The sequence below is a fragment of the Anticarsia gemmatalis genome, chromosome 1 (genome assembly GCF_050436995.1).
Source record: "Anticarsia gemmatalis isolate Benzon Research Colony breed Stoneville strain chromosome 1, ilAntGemm2 primary, whole genome shotgun sequence".
Classification (NCBI taxonomy): Eukaryota; Metazoa; Arthropoda; class Insecta; order Lepidoptera; family Erebidae; genus Anticarsia; species Anticarsia gemmatalis.
Window position 1 is genome coordinate 11,887,980 of NC_134745.1, and position 18,747 is coordinate 11,906,726.

At 31.5% G+C, this 18,747-nt stretch overlaps 1 protein-coding gene across 2 annotated transcripts in view; it reads right to left on the reverse strand.

Moving 5' to 3' along the window:
- exp (expansion) overlaps nucleotides 1-18,747 on the reverse strand; it is a 180,344-nt gene that overhangs the window by 121,690 nt on the left and 39,907 nt on the right. The window contains exon 1 of one of the 2 annotated variants that reach the window (XM_076120043.1): nucleotides 2,925-3,167. The exons of the other annotated variant lie outside the window; for it this stretch is intronic. The gene's annotated coding sequence lies outside the window, so the exon portion shown is untranslated. Of the gene's footprint in view, nucleotides 1-2,924; nucleotides 3,168-18,747 lie in introns of those variants that run through there. 2 annotated transcript variants of the gene reach the window in all.

Consider the following 18,747-nt stretch of genomic DNA (forward strand, 5'->3'; position numbering starts at 1 on the left):
ATTCTATAGTATGATAATAAAGGACTACTAGTTTCCATATTATATAAAAATCCTAAAATGTATCATTTCTTTTAATATTTGAGACTTTATATAACACACTATTTTCGATATGATAAACTGTAAAAATTTACATCATAATATTAGTAAAAAAACGCTGACCAATGTGAGCTTACGATAAAATAAACATTTTAATCTTATGAGTACGTTTTCTATAAGAAAAATATGTTTCAATTATTACCGATTTTTAACCAAATTTATACAACCGTATGCCATATGCTACGAAAGGCTAAAAGCAATCAAAACTTTCCTAATAGACTTAGGACCATAAATAGTAAAGTCACTATTTAATTGCAAAATAAACACTTAATTGGCAGATATACATAACACAAACACATTACACAGTTGACCCCAAAAAATGTTTAACAATACACGAACACACACACAAACACACACACACACAGACAAACACACAAAATCAATAATACATTGACACAAAATACGACAAGTGATCTATGACTGGTGTTCCACATCGCTACTGTACACACAGACATACACACACATGTATATGATAGCGTTACACAACTTGACGAGTTGTCATTGTAGAGACAACAATATGACGTTTACAGGGCTACCGAAAAAAAAACGTTTTTTTGTTAATTTTTTAAAGTGCAGGAAAAGTAATTAAATTGTAATTTTGATAAAGTTCATGTATTTTTTTATTGTGTCCTAAAAAATATGTCAACATTATATAAACCTGAAATAAGTATACCATTTACCATATAGAATGAATTTTAATTGGGTGTAAAAGGTAATCTCTTAAAATCTAATTTGAGTCAAGGAGCAAGGGATTACAAATGTAGTTAAAAAAAACCTTAACCTTCTTATAGATGAGACTTAAACTCAAAAAGAAATTATCTCTCAACTAAACCAGAAAAAATACAACCAATTGCCTAAAACTGTCACAGATGATTACCCGTCAAAGTTGACAGCCCTACATAATAACGTTATTTGTAAATCCGTAACAAAGCGGTTAACCGACCCATTAGTTCTATTGTGACCTATCAAATTGTAGGCATTCTGATAGGGCTGCCTCATTGTACTTTTATACATGTTGAAATTTTTGGGCGCGTCTGTATAAAATGCTTTCTCTGTTATTTATTTGATGACATACATTTTGCATTAAGATAGTATGGGTTTGTATGTTTTGTCATTTAGTATGTTGATTTTTGGAATTTTTGAAAAATGACTGTGAAAAATGTTTTGGGGGAATAATGTGTAGGAAGAGTGTTAAAAGTTATGTGAATGTAACAGGGTCTTCTACTAGTTGACAGAGATTGTTTGAATTAAAAAATCATTTTAAAAATGTATATGTTGATTTTTTACGGAAAGCTTTTCCTCGAATGTTTTCTTAGATGTATGTTAATTCGGTACAAAAAAATATATTGTCATAATAAAAATAGACTTGTTCTCGACATATATTTTCTACTCTATACAACAAAATTTTAAATAAACCATTTATAATTTTATTTCATGTTTTACTCAAAAGTAGGTACTGAAACCCAACCTACTCTACAAGGCCTACACCAATTGACATACAAATTGAATATCGATGACATAATCAAAGAACAACGTTAAAGTAAACATGTTGCTCTACCAACTCTATATTTTTACAGCCTTGAGTCAATGCGTGTAAACGCATATATCATTTGAATTCATTTGCATACCCTCTGATGTAGAGATGTACTTATATAATTATTTCCTATAGAACAGTTCCTGAGTTCGACGGTCGAAATGATTTTTCAAGTTAATTGTGTTATTTTTGAATAATTATATTATTATGTTGTATGTTTGTAGAGTCTGTAGTTCTAATTTAGCCATTTTGGTAGGCTCAGGCCTAGTGAAGGTGGGAAATCTATGCTTAGCAGCGGGACAGTAATGGGTCAAATTTCTCTGTCAAAGACTTTAATATTGTACATTTACTGAATAATTAAACGGCTCTACCATATTATTACTATTTAGCTAAATTTATTAAAATAAATAATTTATTTTATATTTGATAAAAACTTAGATATTATGCACTTTGTATGCATTTGTTTCCAAATTGCGCTATTAAATATTTATGTTTCTTTTTGTTGCAAGTTTTTTTTAAGTTCAAGATGCATTTGGAATTTTACGACTGGCGGCTTCATGACAAAATTCTAAATTGCCAGCGATAAAACCAGTAAGGTTATAAACGACCTCTAAAATCTGGTTTGCCTAGATGGAAAATTGTCTAGACAGATTTTCTTTTTTGTACGATTTAAAATAATTCGGGAATTACGTAACACTCAATAATAATATATTATACACAAAAAATTTAGTTATAATTCTATTCTATTTTCGTGATAATAAGATGAAATCGAGATAATAAACGCAATGAAAATTAATATCCACTTAAGTACGATACAGTTGCGTGAGACTTTGAGAAAACGCATCGTGCGAGTTTATTCATATTATGCGCTCGATACTCGCTACACTTTCGTAGCCCAGTGCTACGCATACAAAAGACATCAACGGGTTCACTCTGAAATGTTGTTTTTATTTCAGGTATTCAATACCATTTATTAATGAGAAATTGTGGATTTAATAAGGTATAAGATATATTTGTATTACATAATATAACGCTTTGGTACAAAGGGGGTCAGTAGACTTTAAAATGTTATGTACCCCAGACCCTAGGGACTAGCTTCTTCGACATTTCTAGCTATTCAAAAATACATGCAATTTCATACTTCCGCTTTTCAACTCTATTATTACAATTCAACATTTTTTCTACAATTTCGAAATTGTTTCCGCGCATTAGCGAAACGAGACGACATTGTGTAACACACCAAACGTCAGACAATTACGCGACGTCTGATTAAAATAAGCGAAAAAACACTCACCGCTTGCAAAAACTGTTTGGTTGTAAGTGAAAGTCGGTCCCCGGAACGGGACTAGGAGTTGATCACTTTAAAGGCACACAACACTGAGTACACACTGTAATAGGCATATGAAACACGTGATATATTTTTGTATGATGTTGAGTTTTGGGGTGTATTTCGGTAGTTTGAATTTGGCGCGTATGTGCGCGCAGCGGCGACGGGCGCACGTTACGACTGGCGGCAAGAGACTGCGCTCGCGCCGCTCCCACCATTCGCCCGAAATACTAATCACCTTGCTATCGAGACTGTGATTCGGATGTGTGTTATGAGATGTAGCGATTGATTGTGAACATTGTACTTGTGATTTGTAAATTTTTATGTCATTTTTATATGCCGTTAATAGTATATGTTAGTTTAGGTAAATTTCAAACAGATTTCCCAAACTATGCTGTGGGAAATTCAATTTTAATCAATACAACCAAATTTAATAAGAATAAGGAACATTCTTATCAAAAGCTTAATTAATTACGATTCGGAAAAAATCCACATACACCAGTCACTATTGTTAACTAGAGTCTCGACTACAATTACGATGCATAAAATTCCAACAATTTTATGCATCGTAATTGTAGATTGTTTACACAAAATAAGTTAATTTAAACCTCTTTCGCTTACAACTTGTACCACACAACACACAAGGTGAGACGGATCTAGATACAACGTGTCATTTCTTCCACAACTTTAACTTAAGGCCACAAATGACCCATCAGAGGTCGGCGATAGGGTACTGTGACGTCACAACACCTCCCAATGCCGAGTGCGTCATCAATTACTCTTATTTCACGAAGTCATTTGGTATTCAGGCTTACAGTGACCTTGCAGTGAGGTTCGGCTATAACATTTTATTGAGGTAATATGTTTAACTAAATAAAGGTATTTAGTGTAATAGGTTGTTTGGATTCTTTTGGATTGTTTCTTTATTTTATTGCTTTAATATTACCTGTTTGATTTTCAATTTTACTTGTTTGTTTACACTAAAAAACAATAAAAATCACATTGATAATATGCCCATAAGAGTAGTTAAGAAAAATTATAACGGGGAATATTAGGAAAAAATTAAGTTTTCATTTAAAATATCATACAGACGAGACATTCATAGGTGATTAGAAAAATGCATAAGACTGCCACATTTTTGCGAAGGTACAATTTGGAGACTGCAATTTAGCATTATTTTAAGAACTCTTGAAACAACTCTCAACCTACTTTGCATAAATAACATAACAATAAAATTACTAACCGATAAAATCTATCTAAATCATAGCACATAGCTAATGTCACGGACATGTTTCTATACATGCGTGCATTTATTCAGGAAATCCTAATTGAAATCCGCGAGTCTCTGTCAAAGTTTATGCAAAATTACATTTCAAGGAAGTGGAATTGTGAACTTTGTTTTTGTAGTGTCACGATGAATTCGAAGTGCAAATTGAGTTGGGGTGTTTGAACTTTTAAATATAAATACCCATTTATTTTCAGCTAAATTTAATTAGGCACTTACTATAATAAAACAATAATATTTTCAATTTGCTCTGGTTTGGTTTAAATATTCTAGAAATTAACTGAAATGCTTGTCGCAAGTGACAGTACTATTTTATTTTTTATATAAACCACGGAGAGCTTGCGTGTTAAAAACATAAAATTATTTTTTTTATTTTCATGTTCGAAAAAAAATTACATACAGTAATGCAACTATTCATTGCCTAATCTATTAACTCATATTTAATGTAAATTTCCAAAAAATGACATATAGCAAATATCACAAATGGCTCGAAATTCTGACTAAAACAAAAACCCAATAATGGAACCTCGTCACTATTGATCTTGAAAAAGATTCCACAATCACCCAAACACCACTTATTCTACGAACATGATTCAATACTATCAGAAATAATGAAATAATAAGAGAATCATCGAATGTATCACTATGACCTGCATATAGAACCTTGGCACACTAACCTAGACATCGGATATATTATCCAATAACTTTTACTTCCTTTAAAAGTTTCAGTTTGTTATGAAATTGTTGGAAATGCCGTTGAATCAGTTGCGTACGTGACGTGTGAGAAGCTATATAAAATGGTCATAGTATACGTGACTAGGGAATATTTTGGACTTTAACCATAGAAATAAGTTATTTTGTTCAATAAGTATGTCCTAGGTTACATGGTTCTACCTAAAACAAAATGTAGGTAAGTATAAAACATATACATATCTCACTTTTTATGTATATATAATTTATGAACTATTTGTGTACCAAATGGTATCCAATCCGTTCAATAGTCGCTGAGCTAGTACTATATGTATACAATATTAATTATAAACAAATCGGTTTAATCCAAACGACCATCTCTCATTGAACGTTGCTTTCCTATTTACCTACATTATTGTGGCCGACGACTTTTCTGCACAATAAACTCAAATTATTATGAAATCGTAATTGGTAAATATAAATATAAAGTAGGGCAGTCAAAAGGAGCTACTGGCATTATTGTGCAATATCTTAAAATATTATTATTATAAACGGATGCAATAACATTCATTATACTTGTTTTTAAATATCTTGTTGTCAAAACATAAAATACTTACGTTAAATGTAAATATTGAATATTTTATGCTGAAAATCGATGATAATCTAGATTCTAGACGTTTTTGTGAACTTTCTACAAAAAACGAATCTAGGTGTCTCATTATTTACTTTCACAAAATATTTATGGAACAATTTCTGATCTAGTTGTGGTCACTATAGATATTGCTTACAATATACGGAGTATGACATTTTTTGTACAATTGAAATTGTACCGGAAATTGTTTATAAAGGTGTTATTTTCTAACAAGTTGCGTATAAAATTTGCAAATATCTATACGCTCTTACAGATTTTTCTGTTTATTTATTCAACTTTACTACGCCATGAACTTTAACTTTATCTGTTGTAGTTCGTTAGTTCAATGCATTTAAAATAAAACCGATGAAAAGATATATCAAATTTAAAACAAATCCGAAGAAAATATCTAAAATAGGCGAAAAAATTTGTTACGCAATTATGTGAATAACATAGAAAACAAAAACTTTCCACCCAATAATCCCAAGTAAAAAGTATGTATTTATCGTCCCTGACACGAGACTCCTGCTTAGTCCCACGCGAGTCAGAGCGCAATTATACGTACACTCACACGATGTGATGTGTCAAACTGTGGGATGACGATACGATGAATAAGAGAGGCTTCACACTACATTGAAAATGTCGCAAAAATGAAATTGCAAAAATATTACCTGCTATTATACTAATTATAAAAACCATATACTTGCTTCAATATTTCACATGCATGTGGTACCATACATGTGGTTCCTAAAGACAAATGCATTACAAGCATACGAGAGTCAGTCCAGAATTAAAATTAGGTAGATACAATATAAAGATATTGTATCTACCTGATACATGATACTAGTTATGTATTTAAATCGTCTGTATAAAGATACAGACGATTTACAGACTACATTTTATGAAGATATGCCACAAGCTTTGATTAAACATAAAATTAGCTATCCCCATATTAACATATTATTAACCGAAAACTTCAACAGCATATCAATGTCAATGACCTTCATAATAACAACAAAACAATACGTAGGTGCTACTGGACTACGTGACGAAGGAAATGCACACACAAGTCAAACCGTCACGTTCCTAACACGTTATATCAAGATCACATTAACGATAACCCTTCAAAGGTTAACTGCATATTACCCGTTCCCTTACTATGCTATGGGATCTTAAACACCTGATAGTTCCCAAAAACCTTACATACGAAAAATAAATTTATGGATTCAGTTTTAAAGATCAAATAAATTTATCTATAATATCATTTTATGTATTAAAAATGCGAAAGTTTGTCTGTTTGTTAAGTAAGAACGGCTAAAATACAAAACCAATTTTGATAAATTTATAAAGGAGATGATTGCAGAGCACAAACTTATCTTGCTTTGGTTTTAAAAATAAACCCAATTTTGTTTCCGAAAATTTGCGGTTGGAACATCGTACACTAAAACATTTTATATAACAAGTAAACAGTGATATAAAATGCTACGTGACGTTTCGAACGTGTGTCGCGCGATTTTATATAGTCAGTGTGTAAGGTGCTTTAACCATCGTGCTCGGCATTGGCCTACATGTTGAATTATCGATATTCGGTTACAACACTAGGTGACGAATGCGCCTCTATAATTAATGTGTCGTTTGTGATTTTTAATTTTATATTAATGTTATGTATTGTAGCGTCTTTTTATTAGGTAATTGTTTGAAGACAATTGGTGAATAGGGAACTGCTTGTTTAGGATGGTATCTTAAGGATTGATATGCATAAATCTGTTTTGTAGCTCAGATTTGAAATCGAAAGTCGTATGGTTGTATCTTTTTAGTGTTCCTAATTTACTGTTTTTATACGAAGATGAAGAACATGATAGGTATTAAAAGTTTTGATGATTTAGTTCCATAAACTTAGAATGTACATATATAGTACTTTCATGTGTTTATGATAATAAAGTAGCTATATATTGAATACTAAATGGTATTGTATTTAGTAATACAAAACGTTGCTCAATAACGAAATATAGTATAAATTTCTCTATAACTTGATGGCAAAATACAGAGATAGAAAATCGTGAACCCAATAAAAAAAATAACTCCAGCGGCAGCAGTTTGTAGCAATTCCTATAATATTCTTAAAATATTCTTCCTACTTTTAAATGTAATTGAAGACATTGATACATATGTTTCCGCTCAATAAAGATGGTTAATTACGATCCTAATTACACATATTGATAGCACATAAGAGTGACGTAAATATTATATGTCTCACCTTGCCTCGAGGCAAGGATGTGTTTTGTTTTGAAGACTACGCCTAACATAAATTAGTTGCCTAATCAAGGAACTATGACCTCATAAGGGTGTGGAATCTGAACCAGTATGTTTATGTAGATTATAATCTTTAGAGAATGAATTGACTCATATTATACCATTGTTACTTCGAAGGTGTACGCGAAATATCATACTCTTAGTAATGGTAACCCAAAATTAAAATAAAAACCTTTAGGCTTGGCATGGGGTGTTGTTGAAGTGGTTACCGACATGGGGTGGGTTGGTTTAATTCTCGAACATAAATATTATAAATAATGATAATGGGAGATTTAGGATCAATCTGACACAAAACGGGTTTACAGGAGATTCTAATATTGTTATTGTTTCTCTATGACATCTTTATCAACCGATAAAGTACACTTCTGAGAACTGAAACGTTACAGAAGACATAGAATCATTTGTCAAAAATCCAATTATATATCAGCTTAGCCTAGCTAATTAGTATGTAAAAAAATATTTTCTGATTAGTACAGCCACATTCCTATGGTAAAGTCAGCGGAAAAACGACCAAAACAAACGAAGAAGTAATCGTAGACTTCATATACTTGAAACACATATTACGACATGCACAAAAACTTATACTATAATGATAGGCTCACTTATAACTATGACCGAATAACAATGATCTCATCAACTGGAAACTTCACATGGTCACGGTTTTTTACACCTCTCGACTGGCTCACAAACAGGACTACAGCATCACAGACGATTGACACGTCATAATAATATTTGAACAAAATTACCGACCACATGTCAAATAGTGGTTAACAAACCTCTTATAAATTGGAGGACTTTAGAATATCCTGTGTAGGTAAAATTCCTTATGCTGTGAAATGAGTCAACAACTAAACTATTAAACTAAATTAATTAAACTATTTTTATTGGTTTTAGAGTTGCCGATTCCAAAAAATCTTTTATTATAAATCAGAACTTATTATTCGTGTAGAGACGTTATTCGGTTAGTCTGATTTTAATAATAAGTTCTCCACTGAAAACTTACTGTATAATACAACTTTTCTCTAAGGCAAACTAATGTTATAAAAGTCTGTCTGGACCTACATGAAAATCATAAAGTTTCGGGATCACTGGGATACAATAAAAAAAACTTTTAAGTAACTACAACAGGGAACCAAACTTAGTCGCGCAGGTCTGCTAATAAAGTTTATAAAATCACAAATGACTAATTAAATAGTATAACTAAGATTCTTACGAGATACATGAAACTGGTTAGCTAAAGTACATAGAATCTAGAACATAGTTACTAATAGCAAATGTAAACAATACATTTCAATACAATTCTGACATTTCTGCCTATTACATACACAGTGACTGTTATTTTTAACTCGGAAAAACCCATTCAGAAAGAACAGTGACGTGAACATCAGGAGAGTGGACATATTACTACTACTCTAATATGAATCTTATGTTTACAAGCTAAGGTTTAAAATTGTGTGTGGTAGTCATATACTGATACGACTTTGGGAGATCCTTAGTGAAGCGATGCTTATAGGTACAGTCATAGTTTATTTATGATAATTGAGAAATTACCTAGTGATCGGTTGCCATACATGTCGTGTGGGTATTTACATATTTTCTGTGCGGATGTCTAAAATTATGATAATATTAACTTTTTTATCACTTTTTGCTAGAAATTCTTGAGTACATCCAGTTACTAATTATACATATTTAAGTCAGTAAGGTATGAGTTTTACCGCTCACATTAAATTTTGCTATGAAATAATACATCTTTATTATTTTCCGTCAGTTTAAAAGCATACAAAATATTTTTTAAGTACTCGGTTCTCGCCATATCGTTTCTTGAACGCTATATAGAAAAACATACACTGACCCCCGGTATCTGAGGTACATTTAGCGGTAGTTTATCTATTCAATAGAGTTAAAACTCATATAAAAAAAATCTATTGAATACATAAACTACCGCTAAATGTACTCAGAAACCGGGGGTACGTAACACGTCATACATGCGTAAATATTCATATACTCATTATTGCTCCATTTTGGAGCAGTTGGTTAAAAAATATTTTTCAGAGACATGAGACTCTTGCCTTTATGAATAAATATTGAAAAAAGGGTAAGTACCTTTAGTCATACAATTTGTTTTAGGAAGTAGTTAACGACCTAGTAACGGATGTCCGAATATTAGTCATCGGTTAAGTCCGTTCTATAAAAACTTGTGACCGGAATATCCATATATTTTTTGTATGCAATAGAAACAATATTGTTATAGAAGCAATTATGTGATCCATATTTACGTTTCTTTGAAGTGTGATGGTTTACAGAAATTAATCTACTCTAGCACAGTTAACCTTAAAATCATCATTTTTAGCCAAATTATTGCGGCTTTTTAGAAGATATTCGAAAAGAGATTATATCAATATCAAATTTTACAATTATTACACTTTATCTTTAACAAATACTTAAAATAGCTAAAATGCTGGCTCCTGGGAAGTTATCACGTATCTCAGTTGACAACTATTTGAAAGCCACTATAGAGTTCATTGTTTTCTTCCTCAGATTATAAAGGTTAACGCGTTACGTCAAAGCAGCAATATACTGAATAGTGACCATCAATTTGATGTACACTAGTTGTCAACTGAGATACGTGATAAGCCCGCTGATCAAGTTAAAGTAGACTTTAAAATTTAAGGAAAAATATACATATGTCTATTAACTTTCTTCCCATTCAAAGATTCTCGTTAAAATACCAACTCAACTAATCATCTAATTGCCACCACATCAACCACGATTATTCAAATCATCGAGATAGCGAACGAATCGAGTAGCAATTGAAATCGAATTAATGAAATCGAGACGCCCGTTACTACTCGATTGTTAATTAGTACCGATAAGAGTGTTATTGGTTTTGTAATTGTATCAAAAGTATAAGTGTTGTATTACAGTTGAATATAAGCCTCTTAAAGGATTTTTGTGAGTCAATGTAATATTCTATTATTTTCTTAAAGTTAAGTCTTATGAATTTTGTCAGAGTCCCTTCTCATGGACAGTTAAAGGAAACAAGACAAAGTTAACAGCTGAAAGAAATTAATAGGAAATAGTACCTGTAAATTCAGTCAATAATCCAGTTTTATTTTTCATTCAGCGAACAAACAATGTAATAATTTAATAAAATTCAGCTAAATTGCTAATATGGTATTCTGGAAAAGTAACGAGCTTGTCTAGTCCAGCTTAAGTCTTATAGCACTAATATAAAATATACCAAAAATTCTAGATCTGTCACATCTATCATTGATGCTGTAACAGTAGCATAAAAATATCGAGTTTCATATTTAAGATAAAACAGTGAATTAAAGCAACATCTCCATAATTTATTATATATATTATGATGTAATCCTACAGTAAAATTATACATTTTAACTAATATGTACGCTTTTTGTTTATACCAAAACAAAGCTTCAAACAAAATCTCATCAATAATAATTAAAAAGATTAAGCATTTTGTAAATCATTAAGCGCCCTGCCTCTTTCATTTCGTACAGTCCCACCCCAAGGACTCCGGGAAGAGATTGCTTGTGCGATAATAACACGATGTACGATACTTTTTAACTTATTATTTATATTAATTTGTATAATTTTGTGTTACTTGTTTGCGATATGATAACAGTCGTATGCAAAAGAAGTGTATTATTAGGTTCCGATCAGATGAAAAACTTGTCGTAATTTTAGCGTAATTTTTTGTATGTATACAGGGCGTATAATTAAATATTTTATCGTTTTTAAACGTGACTATTATATGAAAATTTAAAGTATTCAAGTATAATTATTATGCTAAATGGATTCAGTCTTTATTTGATGCTGACATCTATTCTACACAAAAACACGTAGATACTAGTAACACAGATATAACTAGGTTCACCAATAACCATACGACAAAAACAGACTCATTAATAGACATTCAATATTTAATTTCATTTACGAAAGACGATTACCTACTCACAACTAGTTAGTGATCTGTTTGAAATCAATCAATCGCGTTGTAACTACGTAAAAATCTTCCAAATTACGTATTCCATAAGCTCTCCACATCACACTTTTAATTTAATTAAGAACATAAATAATTATGAGCACCTTATCATCAAGATACACATTATGTCATACATCCGGCCATAACAAGAGATAAGTGAGTCTTTAAATATCCGGAAACAAGCCCCTAAAGAAACACATAACTATATATTAAAAATAACATCCTTATAAAGTAAATCGTAAATTCATTAAGCGCAATGCACATTCAAAGTCATCTATAAATAAATATCACTGATTGATTTCAAGCTTAACAGTGCTCATACAATGGTAGCCAAATAATTGATAAACATACTTATAGACTTCCAAATAAATTATTATATAAATTATCAACTGGGCTCAGAACAGATACTCGTTCTCGGCACATAAATATTTGTCCCAGGTTAGTATTGAACCCACAACACTCAGTGCTACGGTTATTGTGCGAAGAGATCACGTTAACTACTGCACCAAATGTGCAGGTTCTGTAGGCAACTTTTTGTCGGCGGACTAGTTGGCCAACTGAGCGTTTGTGTACGTAGGCTGCCAACATGCCGCCAGGTTATGTCGGCGAGCAGTGTCGGCTGTCGGCGACTCTGGTGTGTATATCGCTTTAGAATTACAATTTTATTAAGATTACGTTTAAGTAATAAAAATAAACAATAAACTCGATGATTTTACATAATATTCAATAAATGAGTTATGTAATTTGTGATTTATTTTCTTGATTATGTAAAAAAATAATAATGTAATACTTTCAAATGCTATTAATATATTTTACGATATATTTTGCTTAATGAAAAGACGTTGATCAGTATTGTTCGCTAGAAACTTGGCTTCGATTGCGGTCCGAGAACGTGTAGGCGCTTTGATGTTAATTTGCCTATATTGTATATAACATGCATCAGGTTCAACTTGGCGTGGCATACAATTAATAAATTAAAGCTATTTAATGCATTTTAAAGAAAATAATAGGTAATGAATACACTACTAATAAATGTGGATAAAAAGTCATAACCTGTGAAACGTTACAAAAATATAAATGTTTTCCTATAATAAAGAACAATATCTCTAATTTACATACTTGTAATAATTTTAATGACAAACAGTTTTGACACATCATATTACGACATAATTTCGCTAAACACACCATTAATTACGAAAAGCTATTATAAAAAGCTTAAGCAGCCTAATTAGCTAATAACAATACCAGTTTTACATCCTCACTTAGAGGCTACGGGTCTATCCCACTAGTCCCGTTGAGTTGTCCCGTGACGGGACAACTGGCACTATTTTGTCCCAGTTGTCCCGTGGCGGGACAAGTGACACTGTTTTGGTGCCAGTTGTCCCGTTGCATAAAAATCACGGGACTAATGGGACAGACGGAAGGGTCAAAACCACTGGTTCCATTGAGTTGCTCTGTGACAACAGGTACTTGGTACTTTGGTAAGATAGCAGACGTTATACGTTGTGTTGTAGTACATTTTTACTTAATTCTAGTAGAGAAGTTGAAATTACATAAGGTACATGTTGAATTGACTTGAGTGTTTGAGCTGCTCCAGGGGCCTGTTAACAATATCTTTTAGTTTCCTTACATTATGTTTTTTCAAGTAAGGAATTTCGGTAGCATTTTACATTTATGGTATGGAAGGTCATAGATATCGACACTCTTGGCAATTTAATTATAAAGTAAAAAGCCTAAATAGTAAAAAAAAACTTCTTGTGAATTTAAAGTTTACATAGAGCAGCGTACAATTCATCATCTGTTATCTCACCAAAGTACCAAGTACCTGTTGTCACACAGCAACTCAATGGAACCAGTTGTTTTGACCCTTCCGTCTGTCCCATTAGTCCCGTGATTTTTCTGCAATGGGACAACTGGCACCAAAACAGTGTCACTTGTCCCGCCACGGGACAACTGGGACAAAATAGTGCCAGTTGTCCCGTCACGGGACAACTCAACGGGACTAGTGGGATAGACCCGAGGCTACGTATCTCGGTAGTCAGCATACATTCTTTTAAGGCTTTCATCTGTTATGGTAAGGGCAATGACCTGTCGTATGTAATTTACCTTATTTGGACGCTAACATGAGAGACCTTGGATGTGTGAAAGATAAAAAGAATGATAGTGCTTGTTGTGAAAATGTATCTAGTATAAAGCTTGACAAATAAATGATCATGACTTAATGATTGTAAAAAATATTTATTTAATTTTATTAGATGTAATTTATTTGTTAGAAGCTACTTACAGTGCAGTAACAGGAATGGTATGGTCATTGGTGTATTATTTTATTAACTAAATTTCATTATATGGCAGGCATTCTTACACAATACACTTTCATTCTTAGACAATGACTTATAGGCTCCGGCTTGCCTTTTATAAAAAATACCCTTCGCCTATTTATTTATATTCTTATTATTTTTATAAAGGAAATTGAGAAATCTTTACTTATTTAACTACATATGTAAATATACATTAATAAATGTTCTCAAAGAAGTCAAAACTTTATTTTTAAATGGATCTTTAACACAGATGTGCAGTTTTTGACATCACGACTAGTTTTACTTTTATGACATTTATGTTTTAATTAAGACCTTGTATTTGATGAGGCGTCAATAAAATTAATTTGCACAATCACCAGACGACCCATGATCTAGATTGATTGAAAAATAATCTATTTCCTTATAAGTATCAATCGACGAGCCATTTTATATCCACAAAAAAGATTTGAAATTTACCCTTTACTATAATTAAAATAGTATCGGAATTTTGATTCTAATATATTCTGAATTAATCATAATTATGACCATAACAGGAAATAATTATTTCTATTGATTTTATAATATGGAGTTTGATCTATTAAGCAATTATTTTGATCGTTTACATAAATTAAATGACAGCCAAAAAGGTATTTACAATAATTATATTTCACAGTCTTTCTTCCGTAAAAATAAAGGTGACGATATGGAAACTATTTATATTTAAACATGATTATTATTATATTTAATGACATGATGATAGGTTGGGTAAGGCATAAATGTAAATAGTTGGTTTGATCCATGTTAATATTATATTACATATGAAATCATTAAATGTAAAGAGATTAATTAACTACGACAAAAATTTGCAAATTAAAGGTTGTACAAAGTTAAGGTTCTATACATTGTCAGTAATCGATTATGTGGTAATACTCTAAACAAAACTAGTGATAACAAACATCTCACAGGACTGAGTATGTTTGGCAAAAGCAAATTCGCGTGCTTAGTTCTTTAGCTAAGCAAATCCTTCAGCTTTCCCATTCTTGTCAAACTATGATAGCTTTTAGATCAAATTAAAAAAACAAAGATAACTAATCTGTACATATTATACAATCATACTCATCATCTCACTACCATTTGCACTTTCAATACCTAAAAAAGCAATCAGATATTACTAATAGAATACTATTTTGGGCCTACTGACCACGCACGACTATTTAACACAAAAGTAATGAAACTGAATGTACCAGGCTTCCATAGGTGAAAGAAGTTTCTCCTTATTGCAGTTCTACTAACTGTTTGCGTAGGAAGGTATTGTCATAATACTGTAGGTGTACAAATATTTGAGACTAAAATAGATATCAAGTACTTGGTTACTCAATATGGGTGTAAATGCTATAATCTTTAGTAACTTAATTTTATTCGGCTAAAAGTATGAAACGTTCTTACGGGGTTTGAAATAAACTAAATATATTATAGATGTATTTGCGAGTTTATATCGTAGCAAAAGAACGTTAAGTACGGAATTATTTGTAAAGTCAGGTTCTTGCTTATTTTACCTGTATGTACAATTGTATAATACGACTAAATAAAAGCTTTTCTTTAATGACACAAAACATAACAATCAGCTTGATTTGATTTGGAATAATAAAACACTATTTAAATATTGATAAACCTCCCGACCACCTACTTACTTCAAATCTAAATAAATATGAATATTACTTTACTTATCCATACTAATATTACAAATGCGAAAGTAACTCTGTCAGTCTGTCTGTCTGTTACTCAATCACGCCTAAACTACTGAACCAATTTGCATGAAATTTGGTATGGAGATATTTTCATACCCGAGAAAGGACATAGGTTACTTTTTACGGTAAAATAACGGATTCCCATGCGAAAATTCAGGTGGCGGACGTAGTCGCGTGTAAAAGCTAGTTACATATTATTTAATTCCTGTAATTTCGCAAGTAAACGGACTTAAACAAATGCTTTCATCCTTATCAAAGCCAACCCCACCAATCTTTTTCGCTCCTCATTAATAAACCAAATTAATTCGAAGAACCTAAGTATTAATTCGAGGTTTATAAGATTCGAGAACCGATAGTGTACCAAAATTAGCCCTTTGAACGAAGATCACGTAAGAGGCGGTTTTATTCAACGCATAAATCACAATTTCAATCAGAACTTTCTTTGGGAAGATGGAATAACTTTTCTTTTTCTTGAGCATCGCATTATTTTCTTTAATAATACATAATATATGTTAGTAGTAGTAGTAGTTCTCTAATAATATGTTAGTAGTAGTTAATTCTTTGACATAGGTAAATACTTCCTGGCCCTGATTTACTTTGAAATTTAATGTCTTCTAGAAAAATGAATCAATAAAATAATATAGTATGTAGTGTAAATATAAATTCTTGTCCTTTTCCAAAATCAAGTGACTTTCCTTAAAATATTTAATTACCAAAAAGGTTATTAGGACTTTTCTGTTAAAAGATATTTATTTCACAAAAATTAGGGTGTTATAAACATCATAGCAAACGCTGTCAGATTTCAAACAAATATATTATGTTCTTCTCATTTTCAAGCACCATGTAAAATTTCAGTCTAAATATGAACAAAGCTATAAATATTCGAAGCTAACCGCAATAATTGCATAATATTGTAATATGGGAGTGCATTGACATTCAGCTGATGTATTACCACAACGGGAGTGCATTTAAAAAGCTATTACTCTCAACACGGGCCCGAAATGAATCCTCAATTTGTTTAAAAAAGAAATTCAGATCGATTAAATAATTTGAATTTTGAGTATACTTAGCTTATGCTGGGAAAGGCTTTTAACTACTGACATTGAACTTTGGAACATAACATAACATAGAAGAGTGAAAAATGTATTCTTTATGAAACCGTAGTAAGCTATGACTTGCTACAGCTTTGATCTTGCAAATATGAGTAAAAAATAGTAATCATTCCTATTTGAAAACCGTTCAGGAAATATAAAGCTTAAAGATTGGGATGTGATTTGCCAATTTGATGACATCGTGTTCATTATACAAAGCTGATTAAATCAATATGTTTTATAGTATAAACTAGCGAAAAAATTAACGACAAAAGACAAATTATAGGCAATTATATCGATCGACGAATTAAGTTCAAAGAATTGCATCAATAATTTTGATTTCATTTCCGCCCTGCAGATAATAAATAACATTACGGTGTAACGTAACGTGAATATGTAGCGGCAGTATTTGATCGCAAATAAAAATCTCACCCGCTCTACAGATTGCGATTAAGCGATATTTTGTTATTAAACTTTTGTTCTTATTTGTTCCGATGATGTAACAAATTGCAGCGATTCGTATTGTTCCGATTGGAATCCTTCTCGTATAAATATTTCCTGTTTTTTTTAACTGGATATAAAAGTACACATACCTTTAGCATTTCTTATATTTATGCACCTATCTGCAACTGTGAAAAAATTATCAACAGAGGCTGTTTTAGTATTGAATTTTGTCGTTGTATTTCTAGCAAAAATATAATAGTTAGGGATACTGAAACAATGTTTATCTTAATGAAGACAATATAATATTTAATCCTTGTCCCTATATCTATCTCTGCCTTATATTTGCCACAACTTTAATAACCCGTTTTTAAATTTAACAGGATTTTAAAGCAGACTATCCCGTTTCATCTGAAATCATCTCTAGGCAGCCTGAAATCATAAACAACAAAACGTGTTCAAGAACTCAAGACTGTTTGCTCTGTACTCGGAACTGTGTAATTGTTAAAAGAAAACGCTCGGGGCGACGGACTGACGTGTCATGATTTAAATCAGTTCGCGAATTCTTGCGGGTGCACGTCCATGCTTCCGCAAATCATCTGTCTTCTTCCCTTCGATGATTGTATAGGGTTGAAGAGCCAAGATTTTATGAGCCTTGTTATCATAACAATTGGCTGGTAATTGATCTTTCTATATCTGATATTTATTAATTGTCAAGTAGCCAAATAAAATGAGAGCATACTATCGCAAATTTTAAATTTGGTGATAATAAACTAGGAATTATTTACTAGAACTGACGGATACATTAAAACCAGAATTATTACGTTCCCTTGCACGTATGCAGAAACCAAAGCCCGTAATACGATCGGAACATTTTTATTTGGATGAAGCATACTTTTTATATGGGCAAACCCTATTTTGATTAAATGCTTTTTTTTTCACTTTCAACCTTTCGAAAAACCAATATAAAATAAGCAATTTTAATTGAATCGAGGGTACCAACCCTACTACCAAATATCAATACACAGCCGAACAAATTGCGTACAAGTTCTAAGAACCGCTGAAACGAAAGTACGCTATATAAAATTAATTATTATCAAATATATCATGAAAAATTATTTATTGTTGACGTGTGTTAAATTTATTGACTCTTAATAAAGAAATAGCTAGTGTTTTGTATAATTAAGACGTTTATAATGTGGTATAAATCAAATGGTTTGGTTCTGAAGCAAAATTTGAATATTTATTAAGCAGTTTGGTGTTGCCTCTGGCAGTTTAGTCCTTGTTG